Genomic DNA, 13062 nt, shown 5'->3' with positions numbered 1-13062 from the left:
TTCCTCTCTTCCTCCCTTCCTGTCATATCAGCCATCGAGTCCCCCTAGAGAAATAGAACTAAAAGTCTTAGTCTCTTGTACTGGGGCTGGGCCACTGACTTAGAGTCTCTTGCCTTCCATTAACTTTATTTTGGAGAACACTCTGACTTTCTGTGGCACTGTGTAAAGGAAATGAGCAGCCTGTTCTTCATTTCCAGACCACTGGCTCCTTATCCACCTTAATCAATTCAACCCCTTCCTTTCTACCAATAGAAAACCAGATTTGATAACCTTATCAACAGAACCGAAGCTGTAGCTCACTAACATTCTCTTAGACAGTTAGTGACTCCTGTCTTAAAGTTATGAAACTGAGAAGGGACATTCCAGGGATTCTTCTCCGACCAGTAGGTCTGCTTGGGGTTCCCTGTAATCTTTACTCCTACTTATAAGAGGGAGTAACATGATTTTACTCTTGTCTCAAGGAACCCTCTTAATTTCAGCTTTAAGAGACAATCGATTCAAAAATATTACATTACATTATTTACAGGAGAGCAAAATAATCCTATATGAAAATAACTTGCTAACTTAGACTCAGTAGCAACTTCCTTATTCCTCAATATTGATTTTGAAACACAGAAGCATAGTAAGTTTAGGTATAAGAGCAAACATGGATTTTGATAACAGAATGGGGTCTTACTAGCTACTAGCACAAAGCCTTACTCAACTGATCCTTCAGATTCTTCATCTATAATATGGGAAATTACTACTTTTTTAAAAAAATTGAAGTCTAGTTGACATACAATTTTACATTAGTTTCAGGTGTACTACATAGTGATTCCACACTCTACATTATCCAATGCTCGCCACAGTAAATGTAGTCACTGTCACTATACAATGTTATTACAATATTACTGGCTATATTCCCTATGTGGTATTTAATTCATCTCCATGACTTATTTAATTTATAACTGGAAGTTTGGGCCTCTTAATCTCCTTTACCTATTTCACCCCCCTCCCCCCATTTCTCTTCCTCTCTGGCAACCACCACTTGTTCTTCATATTTATAAGTCTGTTTCTGATTTTTGTTTGTTTGTTTCTTTCTTTCTTTTGCTTTTTAGATTCCACATATAAGTGACATCATACAGTAATTGTCTTTCCACTTTCCACTGTCTGACTTATTCCACTTAGCATAATATCCTCTAGGTCCATCCATGTCTTCACAAATGACAAGATTTCATTCTTTTTTTATGGATGAATAATAGTCCTATGTGCATTGCAGCATGATTTACAATAGACAAGATATGGAAGCCACCTCAGTGTCCACTAACTACATTTTAAAATTGTTATGTGAGTGAATAAGATGGTGGACATGACAATATGTATATACAGTGTGCTTCTACTTCTCGGCTCTGTGATTTCATTGATTTACTTAACCTCTGGACCCAAACTACCTCAGGGATTATTAGGAAAGTTAAGTACCTTATACTTGTAAAGTTCTTTGAGGAATGCCTGGTGAGTTTACATGCTGACGCTGATGCTGATGATGATGGTGGTGGTGGTGATGGTTGTAGTGGTAACGACGCAGTGACCGCCTTGCTTAGAACACTCATCAACCTATTGTAATCATTAGTTTACAGTGTCAGTGAATGACTTTTTAACTGAAAACCCCCATCTTTGGGCATTTATTGTTCATCAACTAATAAATCATTTGACACCTATCTTTACAATGCATTAGATTATGTACAAGGACAAGCAAAACACATACATTGAACTAGATGGAGCATCAGGCTTAATATAAAGAAACTTAATTCTAGCCCACACTCTGACAATTTCTATGAGAATTTAGGATGGATTATTACCTTAAATTTGATCAAGTTCATTACTTCTGCTTTCAAAACTCAACTCATTGAGGGACTATTACAGTTCTTCTTGTCTCTTACCCTTGAACTAGCCCATGACCTTAAAGCTTCTACTTGTGCTGCCAATTCTGTTCTTTCTCTCTGCAGCATCCTTTTCAAATTTGACATGACTCACTGACCACATCATGCTTGTCTTGGAAGAACTTTCTCCACCAGGCTGTCTCATAGACCACTGACCAGTTAGATTTGTTGGCCTTCGGACTAGCACTCTGCACTGTCCAAAGTGCTGACAAGAGTAGAGGGGTCAGAAAATACAAAATAAAATTAAGAGCATTCTCTGTTCTGCAGGGCTGATGTGAGCAAACATTTTCCCTAGAAGGCAACAGGTATAGGAGACAATATGACTGATACATTTAAAAACAGTTGAATGCTATGTGCCTGGCCCAGCATTTGGCACCAAAAAAAATTAAGATGAATAAGACCCTTTTCTCCCTCTTGAGGAATTCAAATTCTAGTGTGTTAAACAGAAATTTCACACACAATGGGGGAAAAATCAGTGTGTAACTGCTATGATAAAGATATGTGCTCTCTGCTAGGGCAAAATGAAGGAAGAGGACTTTGCTTGTTTTGGATGTTCAAGAAAATTTACTTCATAGGATATAGTCTCTGAGCCTGAACCTTAAAGCATGGGAAAGAATTAGAATGAAAAAAAAAAAAAAAAAAAAGGTAGGTAGGCCATCCTGCAGTGCCAGACATGTCTGAACAAAAGCAAAGCCTTGTGGCAGAGCACTGGGGAGGGAGCGTGTGCCTCCCGGCCCCTCCAGCAGCTCAGCATGACGTGACCGGAGTCTGGAGGGCTGGCAGGTGATGACGCATGCATGAAAAGGGAGTGTGAAGAGAAAAAAAAGAAATAGTGGGAGTTAGGAGGGCGGTTAAAGATGAGAGAGAAAAAGTAGCTGACTGATGGGAAATGAGCAAAAGTGCGAGTAAGAGAATTTCTAGACGAGGCGCCTTACAGGGGACAGAGGGCCTCTCTCTGAGAGCAGAGGTTAGGAGAGGATCACAGGTAGATAAACATTTAGATGGGGAGCAGGGATATGGGTCCATTCTGCCTAACAGCTTTGATTCTTGTGCTAAGGGTCTGAGGGAGGGGTTTACCTGTTGTCAGGGAGGGTATTTGGCGGTGAGAATCATGGGAAGGGCAAATTTGTGCTGTATGGACTAAAGATCCTGAGAAAGGAAGCCATAATTAAGGGCAAATAAAACCACCAGTGATTAATAAATAATCAGATATAAATAAAGTACCAGGCAATGTAAAGTCCCGTCTAAGATTGTATGCTATTACTTTAATGGCAATAATAAGAAAAACTGGGTGATTTTCATTGACAATAGCATGTTCTCTGGCTCTAGGAGGAGAGAATGCAGACTGAACGCAGTATTGATCTGCTCCCATCTCTTCAAAAGTTCTTGGTTATTGTCCTGCTTTTATTATAAGAGAACATGACAGGTTTTCACATAAAAGATTCAGAGATCAACCTTGGGGTTCAGGCTGCCAAAGTTTATGGGAAAAGCCAAGGAGGGGGTCAGTGAGAAGCGAACTTCCAGGATAATGTAGGGGATCATTGAAGAGGAGAATTTGATGAGATTGGAGAACTGGCCCAATGAGAAGGACTATTACAGAGCTGTAAGACTGAGCTTATGTGATGAGTCAGTGTTGTAGTATGAGATTATTGGGAATTACTGATATAATAATGCTGTGCCTAGTGCTATGGGGGGTCTAATAACACCAAACAGGTCTAATATTCAAACACAACAGGAGGGAACGCAAACGACAGAAACATATCTACTCTGCCTTCTTCTCTGTGATCTGGCATGATCTTCTTAAGGAAAATAGCTATGAATGGTTAGTTAAAGTTTTACACTTATTTCATAATTCCTGGGGGGAGGAACAGGACAGGGTGTTTCTTGCCTTGGTACATTTGCAGAAACTGTGGATCAGGAGAGAGTAAAACAAGAACCACAAGATAGATAAGTATCAGAAACCTCTATCCTCCAGCTCCTTTTGTTACAAAGGTTGCCATGGTGCTAGAAAGGGACAGAACTCAGGGCAAACAAGAGAATGTACTGTATTATGAGGAATTAAGGTTGTTGTGTTGTGTTGTTTTTTTTTTTTTTTTCTCTCTCTGAGTCAGGCTGGGTGAGAAAATTTCCTGACTCACACAGTGTGTTGTATGCCATGTTAACGGTAACGTTTTCCAAAATACCATACACCAGAGTAGACTCTGCCTTTCCTGTTTAATCCTGGGACCCGTCAGGGACAAAGCTATAGGGCTGCTGAGTGTCATTTTCTGGTGATAAAGATTTCTGACATATAGGACTTCTGGGTGATGACAAGGTCAAAGATGGGACCAGGCTGTAGATAATCAAAGTCTTTTAGAGATAAAAGTCTCTGGCTTTTAAGTTGTAAAACCACCTCTGCCCTTTGTTTTCAAATGAGTAATTTCTGGCTGATGACAGTAAACACTGTAGCACCATTTGGATGTATCCTCTGAAGGAAAATTCCTGTTCTGGGCCAAATGCTGCAGCAGTGAGACTGTTCCTGCCAAAGTGAATTTTTCCCTTCTTTGTTCCTCTTGATAATCCTGACAATCTTTTGTATGTACACAGAGCTGAAAGCTATAATAGCCCCAATTTTATAGATGAAGTAACAGGCTCAGAGACAGAAAGAAGCTTCCCCCAAAGTATACAGGATTGCAGGATGCAAGGACTGAGGTCTTAGTCCTCAGGTCCTGCCGCCTGCCTGCCTGCGGAGCCGGCCTGGTCTCTGGGAAGGAAGACGGCCTCCCCCCCCCCCCACCCCCCGCCCCACCCCGGTGAGTTTAGGCGCGCGTGGCGAAGTGTGGGGGTCCTGTGTACAGCCAGGTCTCGAGGACTTCTGTCGTCATCCAGAATCACTGGTCTCAGTCTCCAAGAGGCTACATTCCCCTCGATTTTTTTTTTTTTTTTTTTTTTTTTTTTTTAGCACACTGGCACATCTGTGTTCGATGCGGTGTCCGGAGCCGCAGCATCTGACCCCCGAGGCTCCGCCAGCTGCGTCTGTCCGGCGTGCTCTTCTGCTTGACCCGCACTCCGGGGAGGCGCCGGGCTGTTTAGCCGCCGTATCCCCTGGCAATCTGTTCGAGAAAACAGACCGGAAGGGCTGCCGAGGGCTGCGCCAGCTTCAGAATCCTGCTGCCATCTAGGGATGGGATGGAGCGTCTTCCCGCGGGCGGCGCGGCGCTGGCCGCCGGGCCTCGCGCGGGGGGCGCCGCCGTCCCTGCCCCGCCGCAGGGTTGCTGACCGCGCGCAGCCCGGGGCCCGCCGTCGCGGCCCCCAACGTCCCCCGCCCGCCGCGGGGACCCCGGCCCGAGCTGAAAGCCGGGCAGCAAGTGGAAGCACACACAACGATGCGAAGGAGGGAGAGCGAGAGCAAACAGCCGGGGACCCAGGGGCAGGCGCGCGCGGGCACACACACACACACACACACACACACACACACACACACTCTTTCCAAGGACAGGCGCGAGCTCGGGAGCAAGCGCGGTGACAGGGTCCCTCGGGAAGCCAGACTGTGCCACCCTAACAAGCCCTGTGTGTGTTCACGGAGCCAGGTCTCTGTCAGCACGCGGGGCTCCACGCGCAGCCTAACAAGGTCCACAGCGTCGAGCGACTTGATTTTCCATATGTAATTTTCAAGGTTTCCTCTTCCGAAGGGCGGGGTGGGGGGGGGGTTGCGGATGCCTCCTTTAAGAAAGATTGTATAGAAAATCCGGAAAAAGGAGACTGACGGAGTTAACTTTATGATCTTATTGTGGTGTAAGCATCGCTTTCTTCTACAAACAGAACAATGGGGCTTTCAAAGGAGCGAAGGGGAGACGGTTGACTGGAGGGGAAAGGAGGAGGGGGACGTGGACTGGGGAAGGGGCCCTGCTGTTGACTGGGAGGCCCTGCTGGGAAACTTCAAATCAAATGCTTTCTGAAAGGAAGTGTTATTAAAAGTAACTTTAATCCTTCCAGCCAGACGGCTCATAAAAGCATACAATTAAGTCAAACAAATGACAAGAGCATTTTCTCCCCTACCTGTTTCCCTCTTCGGAGAGTAATTACTACAGGCTAGTCTTGTCTCATTTTGTGCAAACAGAAACGGAGTGCTTTGGTAGGTGCCAGGCTCTCTTTTTCTTTCCTGCCTCTTCCTTCCCCACTGCCCCACCCCAAACCCTTTCAGCTCTTGGTACCAACCAGCCTGTCTGCAGATCCAGCCGAGAACAAAGGGGGCGAATTTCAATATTTCCTCTTTGTGCAAGGTTAATTGAAAATCAAAAAGTCACTTTTCAAATGTCATATTAAACCCGCCACTGCATCAATTTCCTTTTGGTTCCCATCTCTGTGGGCCAGAGAAAAGTGTTTTGGGGGATGGTGGGGAGGCAGGGAAAGTAGGGACACAGTTGAAGAAAAAGAGAAAGAAATGAAAGGATAAAAAAAAAATCACAGATAGACACAGACTTTGATTGCAGATACGCTAACATGCAGTGGAAAATTGTTTGCCAGAGTGTCCTCAGTCAAAGGCAGCCTTTGCTTTCGATACTGTTACTTGATATTCCAGAGACAGAATTCCATCCTAAACCTAGGGAGATTAGGCCTCCATGTTTTTATGTTTCAGTGGATGGTTCACAACGTGATTGTCATAAATGCTGTGTTTTAAAATCTTAAAAGGGTAATTTAATAACCTGACCATCTTCATCCCCCTTTCCCATTTTTTATTCCCCTCTGAAACAGGTGCCATGCACACGCACGCACACACACACACACACACACACACACGAGTTGTGCGCACAAACACACCCTCAGAGCAGAGACACAGTCCCACAGACTTTAGACCCATTCCTTTTTGTCACAGGTTATACTGGAAGTTTTGGGCTGGCGTTTAGGGGCCCAGCATTGTTAACTTGGCTATTGTTCCAGTAACTGTTCAATCTCTCTCTCTCTCCCCCTTTATACATCCCTCCCTCTAGCTTTCCCAAGACTCCATTTCTTCATCTGTAAAATGGGGCATCCTATCTGCCTCCCCAGTCACTGCTCAGACTGCATGAGGCACCTAGGAACAGGACAAGTGCATATTCATTCTCAGGTTCCCCGGGCCCTGACCCTGATTGAGAGATCACACCACACAAGTTCAATTTTCTGAGACTGGAACTGGTCTTATTCCTACCAATGTTCCCAAGGTCTTGACAGAATGGCTGAGGAAAGGATGCCCCTTGCCTTCAGCATGTCCCTGTTCTCTCTCCACTCATTACTGGTCCTCCCTGAAACCAGTTACTTCCCTGCCCGGTCACTGTAGTCCCTCTAATACCAGTCACCTTATTTTCTAGATACGAGGTTGTAACCCCTCCTAGGATGCACCAGTGAATCTTTTCCCTTAGGATCATACTTATCATAGTTGGCTTGTCTAGTGGGGATGGTTTGACTTGCCTCAGAATGAACTTTTTAATATACCCACAAATAACTTTTTTTATCTAGTCAGGGGCAAGAGACAAAATTGTGGAATAAGTTCATTCTGAAATAACCCACCTGCATAAAACAGGCCTGTAAACCTTTCCTTTTCAATTATATTTTGTTACTGTGGTGATGTCAGATGTGTCCACTGACCCTCCATGAAGGATGGGTGAGAAGAAGTTGGCAACTCTCTAAGCTCATTACAATGTGTATATGGAGAGATGCATAGTAGGACATCAACCATCCATCTTGTGTCAAAATTCTACAGCATTGTCTTCACTACCAAGATTCAGTAGATAAACACAGGTTCATCCCTCAGAGTTCTACCAGCTTACAATGTATGAATGTGTGCTGTGTCCTGTTGGACTTTTTTTTTATATAAAGCTTTTTGTTAAAATATTCCATCTACTAGGCAAATTTTCTTAGCATAAAGCTGACCACTTCTTTGGGCAGAGCCTGTTCCCATATACACTTCTATTAGTATATCTCTAATGATAGATCACACATACTTGTTAAAATATGTGTGTCCTTTCCCTACTCCTTAAACTTGTTGAAAGCAAAGATTGTATCTTCCATCTTCCTAACCCAGGAACTTAGAGGTAGAGGCTTAATAAGTCATTGTTGGAAGGTGAAGAATTATGAAAAAAACAAAAAAAACAAAAAACCAACCAAACAAACAAACTCGAATCTTGGGCTGTACCGGCATAATATCTGGATAATTTCTGCAGCAGTTTAGTGATAAAAACAAAGCTGATGGTTGTGTTGGGTCAGCAAAATGTGGTCAGATGAAACAACTCTGAACGATTGCCTTAGAATTGTAAATATGGTCAAAGTTGACAAACACGCATGTGTATCCAAAAGTATTCTTTTATCTGGTGAGGCTATTGACTTAACACAGGGTTACATTGAAAATGTATTGATATGGCCTGCTATTTTTTTTAGTTAAAGCGTTGCTTGATCACTTCCTGAGCTCCCTGCCCCCAGTACTTACTTTCCAAAAAAGAGTAAGATAGAGAGAGTGAGGGAAGAAAGGAAGAGAGGGAAGGAGGGAAAGAAATCAACTATATTTAACTAATAAATTTACTCTGGAGTTGGTGTAGAATTCTGGCAAACTGGTTGGACAATTCTAAAGAGAATCTTTTAAATACCAACCTCTAAAACATTGGCACATTTACATTAATGTTAAACATGTTTATAATATTGTTCCTTACTAGTATTGTGTAATATTTTCAGAAGATTCTCTAGAATATTTACAAGGGTCTTATGTATGTGTATTGCAAAATTAACACATTTGTAGAATTTATCTTTAATCGCATCACTAGATATTGCAAACTATGGCTATGTGTAGTAGAAGAAAAGTCTGAGGATTTTCTTTTAGTAAAACTGAAATCTTACATTGACACTTCCTTTAATCTTCTATATAAATGTAGGCAAGGAACTAAATCACTTAGATACTCGATTTTTTTTTTTTTTCCCCAGGCAATAGTGCATAATCTTGAACTTAACACATGGATTATGGTAAGAATCAAATGAGTGAAACCTGTGAGATTGTTGTGAAAAAGTTATATGTACAATATAACTAGAAAATGACATTTATTATGTACTATATCTTAGTAGCCTACGTGAACATATGAATGCCTACTGTATGGTGACATTTTTGCTCTTTGGAGACCGGGAGCTGGCCTGCAGGAGGAGTCTCCTTGATTTCCTATAGCGGTAAGAGATGCTAGATTTGAGTTTGCCATATGACAAATAATTTTTGTTGTGTTTCGGTGGCGCACACAGAAGCTAAAATCTCAAGGAAACACTCCCTTCAAAACATGGGTATAAATGCTGCACGGTCAGAATGAGAATGAAGCTGAGGGAAGGTGGGAGAGCTAGGATTTGCCAGACCAATGTGTCTTCTCATTTGCATTGCACGCTTTTTATTTCCTCTCTCACTCTTTCCTTTTGAAAATCTCTATATCCCCCTTACTGCTAGTATTTTGTGAGATATTCAAAATGTGTATTTAATCCATCCAAGTTTGTAGTCTCCAGTGTCACAGCTTCTGCTTAATGCTGAGTTAATGCTCTGTCGTGCCAAAGCTGGAAACTTTCAACGCAGCCCTGAAACCAGCTGCGACACATCACGAAAACGGAGGCTTCAGCTCCAGAGACTGCTGCCGGCATGCAGTAAATGCATCATTTTTTAAAGCTTTGTCACTGCAGTCTAAGAGCTGTGTACAGCGTAATTGGGGATCTTCGAAAAAAATTAGTATTTGAAACCATTTTGCAGGACTGGTTGGGGGACGCTTGCTTGAAACTTTATCTTCTACATATCTTACAGGCCCAGAAACAGGTGTATCACTTTTGGGCAGTTTCTGCTTTTGATCAGGTTGTGTTTCTTTCCCTTCCTTAGCCATCTTTCTCCTTTGAGGACCACGCTGTGGTCAATACCTTGAGGAAGTGGACATTTTTCTCTGTCTGTAGTCTTAAGAGTTACTGATCTTGGAAAAAGAAGACACTGTCATAGCCTAACATCAGTCAGTACTGCTCCAAGGGTGGTCTGTGGACCGGTGGCATCAGTATGTCCTAGAGGCTTGTTCGAAATGGAAATTTTAGGCTGAATCAGAGTCTCTGGGGCTGTTGCCAGTAGTCTTTGTTTTCACGAGACTTCCGGGTGATTTTGCTTAAGAGTAAACTTGGTAAAACACAGTTCTAGGGTCCCCGGGCTCGAAATATCTGATCTCGCATCCTTCGGAGATGGTCAGACAGTCTTGATCAGAACATCTGAAGGGTGGGAGACTTATTGCATTAAAAACAAACTGTTCTATTAATAAAAACTGTTAGGTTCCTTTTAAAAATTATTGAGCACATATCTGCTTCTATAGCATTTATTTGTTTCATTTCTCTTAACTCCAATGCTTGGCATATACTGGGCCATCAATATACTTGCATTATAAGGAAGAAAATATTGATCTTAGTTTTGCCCTCTAGATATACCTATCCAATAAATCCACTTAATTCCTGTCCCCTGAGGCAGCCCATCACATATGTGAAAACTGCTAAGACGTCCAAGTCCTCTCTACTTCAGGTTAATGATGGCTGGGGTTCTTACTGTCTCCTAAGGAGGCACTGTGTCCAGTTGGAGGTGTTTCCTTGGACTCGCCTCTGGATACGGGCTCTTTCCATGCTCAGAACAATGAAAATCTCAGGACCTTACATACATTTGAAAACAAACCAGATTTCTTTATCTTATACAAGGGCAAATCATTTTTTAAGTAAAGTGAGAACTTTAAATTTGGTAAAATTGAAATTTTGGTAAAATTGAAATGATCAGTTCTGGGCTTTTGAATTTTTGCTCTATTATCACTTCTTTGTTGATAGTATTTTCTCCCTATTTTAGAGATCTAAAATAAAATGGGAAAAAAAATATAAATGCTTGCTGAAGAAAAATTCTAGACTAAAAGGTATAGAAGAGAAAACCAGATACCCATGATTACACAGCCCAGAAGAAATAGCAGTTAGTACTTCTCTCTGTAGATAGATAGATAGATAAATAGATCTATATCTATATAGGTAGGTAGATATATAGATATATAGATGATAGATAGGATCTATGCCTATAATGGATATATGTACATATAATCAGTTAAATTACTTAGAACAAATGATGATACCAACACAAATACATATATATCAAGCATGTCAGTTTGGGTCTAAGTAAAAATTTAAGATATCCAATAAACCTCATGAAATCTCTGGAACCTCCTGGAAAGATGAAGGATGCAAGCACCACAGTGTGAATTAGAAATCCTTCAGTTAGAAGTGACTGTCTCTTGAATTATCTCCCAACCTAATCCCCATTTGACTCATGTTAATGAGCTGTAGGGATCACATGACATGTACTTTGAACAGAAAGTGCTATTTTACCTACAATTCTATATGCTGTCAGAACTCAAGCAACACAACTGGCAACACTGGGAATGGGAACCCCTTTCCCACCTCACCAGAAAGTAATACTCAACCTTGGCCTTCAGAGAGCTAACTGGTGTCACAAGGTCCTAAGAGGGTAGCCAGAGAACATAGGGCTCAACCAGAGCCTAGAGCACTGACACTGGATACAGAGAGAAACAGAGCATAGTGAACTATGATGCCTAGAGAAGAATGTCAGCATCCCCGTCATGCCAGGAGGGATAGTGGCTTCTGAAGGGAAGATGGTCTGTCTGATGGAATAGCAGAAGGGATTACTTGGCCAGTAAGGCAGGCCAGAGCCCTAGTTGATCAGGTTTAGAGAAGACTTTAGATGATGACTTTGAATGGAGCATCCACAAAACGCTCCCACACAATCTTCAGAAACTTGTGACAGTGAGATTTGATATAATTGTTAGGTTCATGTGAACAGATGGGGCAAGAATAAGGTAAATGTAAAATATGCATTATAGATCTGAGGGGTTTTGGTTTAATTTAATAAAATTAGTTCTATATTCTAAATAATTTTATAACCCATTTTTAAGATTAACTCTTTGCCAGAAACATTTTCTTACACCCTTAAATATTCCCAAAATATAATTCTTAGTAGCTGTAGAGTATAAAGTACACATACCATAAGTATTTTAATGGATTTCCAACTGTGCAACTCTTATGGACTGAATTGTTTCCCTTCTAATCCATGTTGAAGTCCTAACCCCCAGAATCTCAGAATGGAGCTGTATTTGGTGATAAGATCTTTAAAGAGGTAATAAATTACAATGGAATTAAGGTGGGCCCTAATGCAAAATGACTGGTATCCTTATGAGAATGGGAGAGTAAGACTCAGAGGCACGCAGAGGAAGGCCACATGAAGACAAAGGGAGAAGATGATCTATAAGCAAAGGAGAGAAGACGTAGAAGAGACCACCCTTTCCAACACTTTGATTTTAGACTTCAAGTCCCCAGAAATGTGAGAAAATAGTGTCTCTTGCTTAAGCCACCTGTCTGTGGTACTTTGCTCTGATCTTCCTTCTGAACTAATGCAGCAACTATTAGTTCTCTCACAACATTTGTTTTCATAAATCATGCTTGAACATTCTGGTATACAAATAGTGACTTACTTTGCTGATTATTTTCTCAGAATCAATGTCTATAAGTGGAATTATTGGATCCCAAGATGATTAGTAGTTTGGAATCTTGATTCTACAGTAGAGCGTATGATTATTCTTTATAACTTTCTTGTTCCACAAATGTAACACATTTTATCCTTTATCTCCTCGTTGAACCACACAAGACCAAATATAGTGTCCTAAAGCCCAAAGTTAAAGCTCTCCCTTCTGATTAACAGGCACACACACACCCACACATTGCACTGTAGTTATTCCCTAGGCAGTAGATTCATTCTCACTCAGACTACCTTTTATCCATCTTAATAATGTGTGGAAGATGCCTCCCAGAATCAGAAGATTCCTCTTGGGGAAATAAAGACTAGAGAGCTGTCTCTTGAGAGCACTTTTAACATCCACATGTCAGCTGGAAAGGGAAATATTATACATACAAGGGTCCTTCAGCTTGTTAACACCTTAGGATGTTTGTGTTATTGTTTGTTGGTTTGATTTTTCAAAGCAGTTAATCAAGTCATTGTTTACCAGGGAGGAACAAGATGTTTCTTTACTTTTCTTCCAGGATAGCAGCACTGCTATTTTTTTTTTTTTTTTTTTTTTTTTTTTTTTTTTTTTTT

Source organism: Lontra canadensis, unplaced genomic scaffold (assembly GCF_010015895.1).
Source record: "Lontra canadensis isolate GAN:19392208 unplaced genomic scaffold, GSC_riverotter_1.0 scaffold17, whole genome shotgun sequence".
NCBI lineage: Eukaryota > Metazoa > Chordata > Mammalia > Carnivora > Mustelidae > Lontra > Lontra canadensis.
Note: the sequence above shows the minus strand (reverse complement) of the source record.